This window comes from Lissotriton helveticus, chromosome 7, assembly GCF_964261635.1.
Source record: "Lissotriton helveticus chromosome 7, aLisHel1.1, whole genome shotgun sequence".
Taxonomy (NCBI): domain Eukaryota; kingdom Metazoa; phylum Chordata; class Amphibia; order Caudata; family Salamandridae; genus Lissotriton; species Lissotriton helveticus.
Genome location: NC_136068.1, coordinates 1208109477 through 1208120935, shown reverse-complemented (window position 1 = coordinate 1208120935; position 11459 = coordinate 1208109477).

The following is an 11459-nucleotide window of genomic DNA, read 5'->3' as shown; positions in this document are numbered from 1 at the left end:
AATTTTAGCAGCTGCCTATTATATGGAATTGCTCACTCATTGTTATTGTCACCGATTTTTTACCCCGAAATACTGTACTCGAACACGGTGTTGATAAGCACAGTTAAGACTACATTGCCCATCATGCACTCGCAAGTGATAACCAGGTTAACTATCTGAAATACGCAGGCCCGGTAGTATTCCCACTATTAGGACCTTCTGCGCATGCGTGTACACTGATACATCACTCCCGGAAGCTTAAATCACCTAAGCCCATCATGCCCCGTGTCCGCAGCTTCAGCCCTAACGGCAGCCGCGAGGACGAGAGAAACTTTTCTGGCCGTGCAAGCGAGGAGATTTAGTAGGTGTCCCTCCCGCCGCTACATCATGGTTTTTGTTAATGCCGCCCCTGACTGAATGTCGCCTCTACTCTGCCAGCCTATAATATGCAAAATTGTATTGCAGATCCAGACCCGAGGCCACAGTCCGGGATCTACAAGGGTAATTATGAGCATGCCCTGCCACAGTCGGCAATTCCTCAACTAATTCAGTCGTGCCCATCCGGTTAACAATCACGCTATTTATTTTGTCTTTAGGATACAGAGTGCAATTCCTGTTCCTTACTTCAATCACCCATGCTTCACCTTGAATTAAAGAGCGAAGAAAGCAGCCAATGTATGCTATTGCCATAGTATTAGCACTGAGTTTGTAATGGTACATTATTATATACATTATTCTTATTCCTCCTAGACCAAACTTCCACGCATGCTGTTTCAATCTTCCCTATACTAAACTTCGACATACGCATGGATTCACACTCCAGATGTTAAGATCGACTCCTCAAACAGAGAAGTAAGACACCCACACCTCCTTATACCTAATCAGATTCGTGTGGTTGTGTCCCAGTAGGCTTAACTCCTGTTCTGTTTACCCCAGATCTCCTCCAAAAAGACTACGTAGAGATCCCTTTCCAAACTAGACTAAGACACCGATACAATCCCTTGACCCTTTAATCAGTAAGTAAGCACCGCTAGCACCCCCACGTGTCCTAGCTCCCCTTCCGGAAGATAGCTACACTGACTTATGCGTTATAACTTAAAACTGGTTTTGATTTATCACGGTTAGCACTTTGGCACCATGTTAGAATTTACGAATGTTACATACCCTCATATCATTGAACTCCTACTACAGCTAGTAGAGGCTCGTAGCACTGCGCAAGCGCCCCTGCATGCGTTAACTGCTCTCCCACCCAGTCGCATGGGAAGACTACTGCAGCCAACATTAATTGGTATATGACTAAGCACTGGGAGCACATTGGCACTGTATTAAACTAATTAACTGTCCAGTAGGGCACAGCGCTAATTCATGCTCATTTCTCAATTTAGTTTCAGAACGCTCACTCTGTCCTGATGACTCACTAAAGATCGAAACATCGTCGACCTCCTGTTGAAAATCCCCCCATTTGTACATATTGTTCTGGATTTCTTTTTCTATCCGTGTGATATTTCGTATACTGCCACTTTCACTAAGTCACGTTACGCACACTTGTCACTTTTGTGAGCACCTGAACGTACTTGTGTAAATACTAATCTGCATATTACTATGATTAAATATATACATGTTGCCCTATGAAGCCTGCTCCCCAATTGATTCATTCATTAGACAAAATAATATTTAAGCTTGTGTAACTGGACCTAGTCAGGCCTCCCCTGAACCATTCTCCTTCTCATAAACATGCTGGTGGAGGCCCTGCCCTTCTGGCTGTTGCTGGCTCTGCCACAACAAACAATTTTCAAATCTCTGTTTTCTACCTATTTAGTAATGTTGATACTAAAACTGTGGTTTTTTTTATTTTTCCATCGTTGTTTATACCCTGGGTTACAGCCTGTAAGTATAGCCTCTTCCTTGTTTTGATAGGTACTCAGGGCAAAATAAGCCGAAAAAAGACAGTATAACGTACTCTAGTACATTATGCTGCCCCTGATCATGTTTAGAATTCTATGTAAACCTCTGCATAAATTTTAAATGCAAAGACTTCTCACACATGAGCTAAAGTAAGACTATTATTGTAACTAGATTATCGTTCTTGTTGGAAAGAACAAATATTTAAGAACCTCTTTCTCATTAGGCAAGTCACCTGGTACTTATTTACATATTTCCTTGTAGTAAGCTGGCACTGTATATACAATACCAAAGTAAGGTTTAGTGTGCATAGATTCCAGGGGATCCCCAGCGGTTTTACAGAGGCTAAAGTAGATAATACTGATGCTCTCTTTTGTCGTAGTGTAGTCGAACAGTTAGGCTTATTAGAGGGAAGTGTGAAATGAACAGGGGTTCTGCCCATATTACCCTCCCATACCTGGGCAAGGAACATCAATTAGATGAAAAAGTAGAACAGAAAGGTATAAAGGGATAAATTAAACAACACTACTTCATAACAGGAAACACTTTATTAACCTGTTTTTTTATATGCTCTTTTCTGCCAATAAATGATTATAATTTTAACACAGGACAAAATATTGGGTCAAAAAACCGGGGGGGGGGGGGGAAACCAGACTATATACAGTAATCAAAAAAGAAGTAATTACAATATATACAAATATACAACTCTGTACCCCAAACACAAAAAGTAGAAGAGGGTGAAACAAAACACTGTTAATTGTCTGTCTGTTAATTAGAGGGAAGTGGCAAGCATTTGTTGTACACAAACAGTCAAAAAATGATTACACACACACTCAATGACTTAATCAGAGACCAATTGTTTGTACAAATATTACTTTTAGTATATTTATTTAATAGAACCAATGATACTTAGTTGCAGTGAAATTGTTTTTTCAATAACACTGTATTACAATGTAAAAAGTGGGCACGGTGCTTTTTTCATTCAATACAACGTGATCCTAAAGGGAGGAAACACGATCAGCAATATGCAGGAAAGTCAACGATCTGCAATGTTGAGTTCCTGCATAAAGGATCAGTAGCAGGTAAGGTTCAGATTAGTGACAAAACTGCACCACCAGCGGCACTGTGGCGGCCGGGTGCAGAGGTCAAGAGGAAGAGCTGATGCCAATGTTATCCAGTGGAGAAAAGGGGCAATCAAAGTGGTACTACTTGCTGGTGAGTAGCATGGGTTTGGAACCCAGTCTCCAGGGATTAAGGTAAGCACAAGGTAGGGGCCCACAAGGCAGTGCCAAACTTACACCCTCAGCGGTACATTTGCGGCCGTGTGCAGAGTGCCAACACAGCGTCGAGTGTTCAATGCAAACAAATGGAGAATCTTGGAATCAGAAAAAGGCTGCAGGCGCAGGCCAGGAGGCTGGACAAAAGAAACGTACAGCTGCGCAGGTAAATTGGGATGTGCTGGAATGTTAGGACACCATCAGTAGATCTTCCTAAGGCTCAGGGGCTCCGGTGTGCAGGGGTGGCCATTGGCATCAGAAGTCAGCATACTGGTGCAGGTCGCGGTTGGAGGAGTCATCTTGCAGAGAGTGCAGACGTCGACTTGGAGTCAGGCAGGTGTCAGCCCTTGAGGGACTCTTGCTCAGGATTGCTGGGGAACCCTTTCTGGACCAGTGAGCCTCTTGAACTGGGGCTGTGGGCATTGGGTGCAGAGGGTGTCGACTTTGCGATTTAGCACTAGGTCTTTAAAGTTGGTCTTCTTCTGGACAGGTCTGCTGTCCTCAGGAGATTAGGAATCTTTTTAGTAGTCAGGGAATCCTCCCAGGGTTCTGGAGGTTGCTGGGCTGTTGGACAAGCCACTCTTCTGTAGCAGGGTCTCTGAGGGATGCAGACAGGCTGGTAGGGCCAGGTCAGTTGGTGTCTTCAGTCTTCGCAGCTGCACAGCTCTTTGTCCTCTTCTTCGTAGGTCATCGGTAATCTGAGGATTAAGGTTCAAGGGTGCCCCTAAATACTCAATTTAGTTAGAAGGTAGTAACCAATGGCCTGCATACATTTAGGGTGCCTACACCATTTTTATCTCCACTCCTTCTGGGCAAGGGGCATATTCCTAACCCTATTGGCTAGAATCCTTCAAAACAATATGAAAGATTTTCAGAGGGGATCACTTGAGCTCAGGGCACCTTAAGGATGGTCCTGGCTGAGAGGGGGCACACCTCACTTGCTTACTATTTTTTTCAGATGACCTTGCCACAAAAAGTAGAGGTTCTGGTCAGTATAACAAAGGGCAAGAAGCCTTTGAGGATCACCGCCATTCTATGCGTTTCCTTCCTAAGGGTAGGTGTGAAGCACCTCCACCCAGAGCAGGCTTTGGTTTGACCCACGAGAGTGAAAGGCTCCCACTTCAGGGTGTCAGAAACATGTCTATAGATGGCAGACTGATACAGACCAGTCAGGCACACACTAGTGGTTTGGTAGGTTTGCCCGGGACACCTCTGAGGTGCCCTCTAAGTGCATTTATTAATGAATCCAGCACGTGCATCTGTGTGGGCTCATTGATCTGATGTTTGGTACCAAACATCTTGGAATTCGGTGAAGCCTTCATGGAGCTGTGGAACTCGTAGTGATAAGCTCCCAGCCCATGTACTCAGTATGGCTTCATTGTGCACTTATAATGTCCAAGAATGGACTTAGACACCTCAGGGGTATATCTGCTAATGCAGTTATGCCCTCATATGATGTATAGGGCACCCTGCGATATGGGTGTAAGGCCTGCTGTAGGGGTGACTTACCTATGCCTCTTGCAGTGCTGGTAGACCTGGTACACAGGGGGATGTGTTCTAACAATAAGGAGCTGTAGAGGGAAATATGAACAGGTCACCCTCCTCTCAATTTATATCAAACACACAAAGACCTGCTCATCCAAGGCTCTCTGTTCATAAAAGTGGAGGCGGAAGTTTTCATTACTTTTCTTCACCTATCACTCCTCACTTTCGTAAGAGGAAGTGTCCTTCCTCTTTATTCTCCCAAAATTTATAAAACAGTGTTTTTTATCAAATGACAGTCATATATCCCATGTATAGAAAAACCTAAATGGTGTATCTACCTTAAAAAAAAAACCTAGCGGTGTGTTAGTTTTACCAAACAAATGGTGAAAAAGCAAAATGGCACCTCACGTGCGCACGTGAAGAAAATCTGGTAGTAGTGTTTATTAAGAGGGAATAACCACACATCAAAATTAGAGCAAGTGAATAACCTTGTAATACCGGCACACTTATGTAGAGTGCTGAACAAACAGCAGGGGTGCTATAGGGACCAATGCCACTCACTACCAAAGAGTGACTAAGGCAGATCAAAACGATCTGCCAACACATATATGAAAATAAAGAGGTCAAAGGAAGCACAACCCAATTACAATTGTTCAAGGTCTTGTCAATCTCAAGATCGTTTTAGTCATGCAGTCAATCTATGTTGTAAAATACAGGATATGTTAATGACATAAATAAATCTCCAATTATATCAGAACAAGATGGCAAAATCAGAGTATGCATGAAGTTTTCTTTATTCCTTGTTGAAGTTCAAGCGTGAGATGCAGCCAACATGTGTTTCGTCTGTACAACGTTGGTACTCAGACTTTCTCAAGGCTAAAAGGCGGTCAGAAGTCTCAAAAATTGATTCAGGTCGCTCGAAGGTACATGTTCGGTACCCCAATGTAAGAAAGCATCAGATAGGCTGACGCAGAGAGGCCCCAATGCAAAAAATGTGACAGGGGCGTTAAGTGAAGATGCTTCTAGTAAAGGATCCCCTCTAACATCAGAGTATGAAGTATCCAAAGTGAATCTCAAAAAAACTGAATATATATAGTAACACTCCAAATTGGTGCTGTCTCAATCTTATGAAATAATTTAAAGCGCAACCCACAAGTTAAAAGATATGCATGTAGGTGAGCCTGCGAACCCAGTCCGTCGAAGTCTGAAAAGAAGAGGTTCCCCTATGCTTGATAACGCGGCTCACCAATACATCTTTAAGGAAATTTTGTGTGGGCAGGGTCACTAGTCACAGATATTGGAGACTGGTGCCATTTCTGAAGAAATGACATGTGGGAGCCCGAGTCAGTCGTACCAGCTCTCCACTCATTGCAAGAGAAGAACTCCAGGGGTAAGTTCCTCTATTCAAGGGCGTATCCTCAACTGTAGTATGATTTTGCCTTCCTTGACACAAGGTGCGTTTCCTCAACCCGAGGGATCCCACATGTCATTTTTTTAGAAACGGCACCAGTGTCCAATATCTGTGACTAATGACCCTTCTCTGACGAAATTGCCTTAAAGATGTATTGGCAATGAAACATGTAGGCTGAGAAAGATAGTGGTCTGCGTAAATGCAGCTGGTTTTAAATTTCTAAATTAGCGCACAAAAATAGAATAAAATTGGTTACTGTGCGACTTATTTCAGTTTTATTTTCACTGGGTCTTGTCTGTGTGGTAGTCGTAAAGCACACGTCACTGTGGTATTTTATAGTTTTTGGCACTAATTTTAGAACACTATGGGCCAGATGTAGGTGGCCAATTACCGGTCGGTAACGGCCGAATTCGGCCGTTACCGACCCGTAATTGGATTTTGAGATGTAGGGCCAGTCATTTTACAGAACCGGTAAATTTACCGATTCTGTAAAATACCGATTCGGTATTTTTAACGATTCGGTAAATTTGATATGTAGGTGGTACTCTTCTGAGTCCCACAAGCCTTACTCAATCGGTATTTTACCATCAAATTCAATTTGATGGTAAAATACCGATTCCGGTGTGCATGCACATGTGTGCATGCACACCTGTGCCATATGACAGGCAGACCTGCCCTTAGGGCATGTATGCCTGCCACATGGCACCCGACCCTGTTATGGGGGTGCTAGAGGGTGTCAAAGTGACACCCCCTGCACCCTTGTGAAATTCGGTATTTACCGATTCGGTAAATACCGAATCGGTAATGCCCATTCATTCCTATGGCTTCAAAGCCCATAGGAATGAATGGGCATTACCGGTCTGCCTTGTAGTTTTCTCTTTTTTGTAGTTTTTGCTTTCCGCCTGGATATGCTCTAAATACTGTCTAGTGCTTTCCAAATAAAGTGGTTAGTTTCTCAATCAGATATGCATGGGCCTCAACATCTGGTGCTCTTAAATGTAATGCATCTGTTTTGAATATGATTCTGACTTACAAGGGGAGCCAGTGTGGTGCTCTCATGGTTCAGATGACATTATCGAACAGCTTTAAACATTTTGCAAGGTGTTGCAATATGCAGGATACATTTTAGGGGTGCCAATGTGGTGTGTGGGAGCTGCATAGCAGAGCATTCGCACTGTGCGTTCATGTGTGAGAGGAGTAAGGCTTTGACAGTTCTGATGCTGGTGTTGGGGAAAAGGGTTTACTTTCTTTAAGAGAGACAGCTGGTACAATACTGGTTTGCTTTTCTTGGTGGTATTGAGTGGGAATCCTAGTGATTGCATTGTGATTGTTTGTGGCTGTTGTTGCTAGACATCCAATTCTGAATGAGATCAAGGCAGGTTTTCAGTCACTGAATGTGGGTAATGGAGATTTTCACTAAGAGTTTCATATTGTCTGCACATTGATGGATTTTAATGGTGCTGTCACTGAGCAGGGTTCCATGGTGTTCCATGCAAAGGTTGACTGTAACAGGATGAGGTACTCTATAGGAGACAGGGAGCTTCTGAGATCTTGAGGTTCTCATTTGGGTGAATTGGTGGCAGTTAGCTGGGAAGGAGGTGACCCACTGTAGGACGGTCTTGGAAAAGCACTGGCTTCTTTCCAGTTTGTGAACCAGTACTTGATGGTCGACTGTTCCAAAGACTTTGGAGAGGCTCACTAGGATCAGATAGCAGCTGTCATTCTTGTTGCCAATCAGGAGGTCATAATTCTCTAGTTCGAGGATAGCTGGCTCTGTGCTACAGCATGGTGTGAAGCTAGACAGGTAGTCCTGGAGTGACTTGTCTTCACTGATAATGTTTTGGAGTGGAATGGAGACTACTTTTGCCATGATTTTTTTAATTAATTAAATGTGTTTGATGGGTCAGTAGCAGCCGAGATCATCTTGGGTCACTGTGGGTTTTTCCAGCATAGTGTTGATCTGTTCTGTTTTCAGTTCATCTGGAAAGGTACCTTGGGTGATGAAGGAATTGACGATGTGCACTAGTCCGGGAACACCAGGTATTTATAATTCTATGGTTATTGATTAATGTTGGTTATTGGGATGAGTCCTGCACTCTCAAATAAATGTTGCATGTATTTGCACAACATTCGTTGTGGTAGATTAGATTTTTAGGAGTTCGCTGACCATTAGCTAGTGCTATGAAAGTTCTTGTAAATGGTTGGTGTGATGCATATATAGGCTAGATGATATTAGGTACTGTTACGCTGCATGGATGTAGTTTCAAAGAGGAGAGGTTGTGATCAATGAAGTAGGTAGTAGACAATTTGCAGAAATACAATAAATTAAACTAATGTAGACAGGCACAGAACTTAGAGGAGGCTATACTCAAAGAGAGGAGGAGTACAGAGGAAGGAGGGAAGGAGGGACTTATTCAAAAGAAAGAAAGGAGGGAAAATGGAAAGTTTGAGGTCCGCTTTTCATGTAGGGTTTTAGAATTTAGTGGGACAAAGCTTTTTGGGATAGAAAGCAAATTGAAAATGTACTGTGAGATAGTACTAGAACCAGGTAAACAATCTTTTTGTTGGTTGGATTGATTCCTTTTGGGGCAGGAATATACATTGAGTGGTCTATGGGCAACCACCCTGCCCTGAGTGTCCAACTGCATGTGTTTCTGGTAGACTGGCTTTTATTTTTGGCTCTGGCATCACTAATCTAGCACGTACGATGAGGAGCAGACCTATTACAGACAACGGAATGCCCAACTGCAGTCTTTTGACCTGGAGTCATGCATCAAGCATACCCTTAGCATAGGCAGATAACGACCTTTCCTGTCTTGGATTTAACAGATAAGGTGGGGGTGGTAGATATTATGTTTGTTGATATCATACATGCGACTGGACCTTTTTAACAGTGCCAGTGAGACTGTGGCCTACTAACCTTCCTCTTGTAAAGTTCCTCCGTTATGTGTGAAAAAAGAACTTTGTGTGAAGATCATGTGTGTATGTGGAATGCATTTTCATTTGCAATGTGTGTGTAGCACTTGTGTAGTAGTAGGACCCCACGTGTGAGCGAATTTGAGTACTGAAGCCAGTGAGCTCCACCTTGGATGCCCCTGGTGTTATCATGGCTCAAGACTGAGGATGACGACAGCTTCTCTAGATAGTGGTAATACATGCATTGCTGTGGCTGGAGGGTGGTGATCCAGCCACTAAAGTGAGATGGATGAAGACACAGCTTCCTTTAGAAATTCCATGATTTTTTTGTTGTCAAGGGTCTACTGATTATTTCTTCTGGAGCACTGGCATTTAATAGATGATAGTGGTGAAGGGTGGAACTGCAGACAGCCGTCAATCTTTTGATGGATTTGTTGATCCCTGTACACAACCCCTCAACCCTAATGGCCCTGTAATAAAAGTTTTCATATACTACACCCAATGGCTTTTTGGCCTTCTAAAGAACCAGAGAGTCTCACAAGTCTTTGCAGGCCCAGAGAAACCTGCTATTAGACAGATCCTCTACACAATACCTATAAGTCAATGGTTCCAGAGGAACTTTCTGCAGCTGTACTGTTTTTTTTTTGTTTAAGAGATTTTTATTAAAATCTTTCAAATACATAATGGAAACGATAAGAATGAAGGAGGAGTAAAGGCCATATTAGAACATATAAAACATAATTAAAATAAACAATCAGGCAAATAACATATGATAAAATAGTAATATTATAATCGAAGGGAGATAAGAAGAAAAGAAAAGTAGGAAAGAGAAAAATAGGAAGGAGAGAAGAGAGACAGAGAAAAAGAAAGGAGAGGAAGAGGCAAAATGATATGGGAGAGTATTATAGAAATAGAGAAAAGAAAAAGAAAAAAGAGAGAATTAATGTATAGGAGAGTGAGAAGAAAGATACGTAGTGAAAGGAAGCCAAAGAAGATCAGATGTAATTTTTTGAGAAAGAGAAGAGGTGGAAACAGTAGCAATCCTGTGTTCATCACAAATAAAATTCCACCAAGTCAGTAACAATATTTTGGAATTGTCTTTCCATGATGATAGAATAACCTTGAAAGCTAATGCAATAAAAAGTTCAAATAATCTAGAAGTAGAAGATATAACATCAACATCAGGTGATAAGGAACTTAGAAAAACATTCAGTAGTGATAAAGTAGCATTAAAATTAAATATTGACATGCAAACATTTCCAAACTGAGTTCCAAAAGGATAAAACAGTAGAACACTCATGAAGTTGATGTTTTAACGTGCCCGTTTCAGTGGAACATGACCAACATAATGGAGAGGAGTTTGGTGAAAATGTGCAAATACTAACAGGAGTAATAATGGCTCTATGATAAATAAAATACAAAGATTGGTTTATGCGAGCAGCAGCAGAAACTTTGAACAATTTGGACCATAGTTTATCCCAGGTTATAACAGGGAAAGAAACTGACAAATCAGTTTCCCAAGCAATCTCAATATGGGACTTGGGTCGTTCAATAACATTTGATAATAATAACTTATATACAAGAGCGGCTTTAGGTCTGTGGGTTGAAAATAAGGGGTATAGCGGAGTAGAAGGGGAGAAAGATGGTGTGTCAGGTGAAGGGGAAAAAGTAGTTAGAGGAGATTTTATGGCATTAACAATGATATTATATTCATTGAGAAGGGAGTCAGGTAATTGATAGCTTGTTTGTAAGGCATGAAAGGGAACTATAGAATGGTTGTGGAGAAATTGATGTACAAAAATAATACCCTTTTCCTTCCAGTATTTGTAGTAGAATGATTTGCTTTTATATTTAAGAAATTTATTGTACCATACAGCGGAGGACAAAAAACATTGAAGAGGAGTAAAATCCTTAGAAAATGTGTTGTATTATAAAGTTTGGGAGTATTTTAAAACAGGATTAGTGGATATGAAAGTGCAGTTTGACATACAGATTACATGTTGAAAAGAAAAATCCCTTAATAAAGAACGTTCAAAAAGGATCCATCTAGGGACAGGAATATCTACAAAATCATAAGCTAATAAAAAAGATTGTTTAATCAAAAAAGCTGAGTGATAAGCTTTAAAGTTAGGAAAACGTACACCGCCTTCATTTTTAGGACAAATAAGTTTGTTTAGAGCAATTCATGGATGTTGATTGTTCCACAAAAATTTTATACACATAGAATTTATTCGAGAAAAATATACATTAGAAATTCTGATAGGAAGCATAGACAATGTATATAAAACATGAGGAAGAATCATCATTTTGATAGTGTCCAACCTACCCCACCATGAAAGGTACAGAGGGGACCAAATAAGAAGGAGTGATTGGAGTTTAGTTATTAATGCTTTAAATGTGAATTTAATAGTATCATTTAGGGTTGGCGAAAACCAAATGCCAAGGTACTTAATTTTTGAAGGGCACCAAGCAAAATTAGTATCACTAAA